Here is a 2,033-nt window from a genome sequence, read left to right as displayed (position 1 = left end):
CCTTTTAGTTTGAAACATTAATTTAGCTTAGTTTTCACCAAATTAATCATTGTAATAGTTGGTTTCAAGATTCATCCTCAAGAATTGGCACTTTGTATTTAACATTTCCAAGCTTCAATTAGTAATTTCCTTTTACTTTCCTCCATTCAATTTCTGATTTTATTTGTGCTTGCATGATATTTAAATCTTCTTAGTTCTTGATAATTTGTTATTGGATGATAGTTATTTCAATTGTTAATCACTTTTCCCCAATTATTGAAGAAGTTAGAACCCTAATACTTGTTTGCATGTTGATAAACATGAGTTGTGAGTAGTCTTCTTGCTAGGGGTTGGGTGAAACTCAACCTTTTGGGTTAATTATGCAAATGTGGGAGAAGCATTGATGTTTGTATTGCAATTAAATTGATTATATGAGATTGCTTGTTAGTTCTTCATGATAGGATTAGCTACCCTTGACTTAGGAGCTTGATAGCATGATATGCTTAGTTTGACATGGGAATGTAAATTGAGTATGTCATTACTTATTGCAATTTGATTATGTATCATCTATTGCTAGACTAATGAGGAATCTAAGTTTAGTAGTGTGAGTTGTTTTCTAATTGCATGAGGTCGATTTTACATATTGTCCTTGCTATACCTTGTCTATTTTACTCCTCGTTTGCCTAATTGCTTTGGTTGAGTGGATCCCATTCCCTAGTGTCTTTAACCCATCGATTTAGAATCATAGTTTGTTTGTCTACTTGACGAACCCCAATTGGCCATAGACTTCGAATTAGCTTAAGTGTTAAGATCTTTAGCAACCATATCCCGTTCCTTGTGGACCGAACTCTTACTTATCATTATGCTTGGTTTGTAGGGTGTTTGCTAATATATGTGTTTGATTGAGTGTGGAATGTGCGACCGTTATAACTCCCATCAAAATGGCGCCATTTCCGGGGAACGGTGTTGTTGATTGCTAATTGATTACTTGAGTCTAGTTCACCATAAAATAACAAAAATTCAAAAAGAGTGTTTTTCTTTTTGGCTTCACTTGTAGCCTTGTTACTAATTGCAATTGTTGAGAGTGTATACGCAGAAACCATAACAGGATTTTGTTGCCTTACGATCCCGAGATTGAGCAAACCTATAGGAGGAGAAGGAGAGCCAGTTTTAGGCCATTAACTACTTCCCCATCTAGGGAGGTCAATTTCGAAGAAAGACAAGAGCAAATGGATGACGGGGAACAATCGGTCCAAAGACCTTTGAAGGAGTTGGGAACTCCGGGAGCTTATAGAGCTTCAAGTGGCATTACTCCGCCCGTTACTCAAGCCAATGATTTCAAAATACGCCCCGTAATGATAAATTTGATAGAAAGGAGGCAATTTAGTGGAGCAAAACATGAGAGCCCTCTTGCACATTTGAATGAATTTGAAAAATATTACAATACGATCAAGGTAAATGGGGTAACTCAATAGTTTGTGAGACTAAAGCTATTTCCTTTCTCCTTGATAGGAAGGGCTCTTGAATGGCTTGAGAAAGAAGTAAGGCCGAACTCCTTGAGAACTTGGGACGAGGTCACCACGGCTTTCTTAGGGAGATTCTACTCTCAAAAGAAGACGGTCGAGGCAAGGGCTTTGATCCAAGGTTTTCGTCAACGGGCTAGTGAAACCATTTATGAGGCTTGGGAGAGGTATAAAGAATATCAAAGGGAGTGTCCCTATCATGGCATTCCGACATACCAAGTGCTTCAAATTTTCTATGGAGGCTTGAGCCCACAGGGAAAAACTAGCCTAGATGCGGGAGCGGGTGGCCCGATTATGAACAAGACGGAGGAGCAAGTCATAGAGATAATTGAGGATGTGGTGAGGCACCACATGGATTGGCAAGAAGGAGAGAGAGAGTCTCTAAACAAGGGAGGAAATGCGGTTTACTCCGTTGATCACCTCAACACCATCAATAACTTGACGTCCCAAATCGCCAACCTTGGCAAGGAGATGACGTCCATCAAGGCAAAACTAGAGACCTCTAGTTCAACACAAGAGCATCCCTCCCAA

The 2,033-nt window shown here is 39.4% G+C and overlaps 1 non-coding gene across 1 annotated transcript; it reads right to left on the bottom strand.

The window, feature by feature from the left end:
* Window positions 1–1,602: 1,602 nt before the first annotated feature.
* On the bottom strand, window positions 1,603–1,708 carry LOC145565880 (small nucleolar RNA R71). Its single transcript, XR_014095243.1, has one exon. It is a non-coding gene; the product is annotated as a small nucleolar RNA R71 (small nucleolar RNA).
* Between the last annotated feature and the right edge of the window lie 325 nt (window positions 1,709–2,033).

Source organism: Chenopodium album, chromosome 10 (genome assembly GCF_948465745.1).
Source record: "Chenopodium album chromosome 10, dcCheAlbu1.1, whole genome shotgun sequence".
In the NCBI taxonomy this organism is placed as follows: Eukaryota; Viridiplantae; Streptophyta; class Magnoliopsida; order Caryophyllales; family Amaranthaceae; genus Chenopodium; species Chenopodium album.
This window is presented reverse-complemented; position numbering and strand designations above follow the sequence as displayed.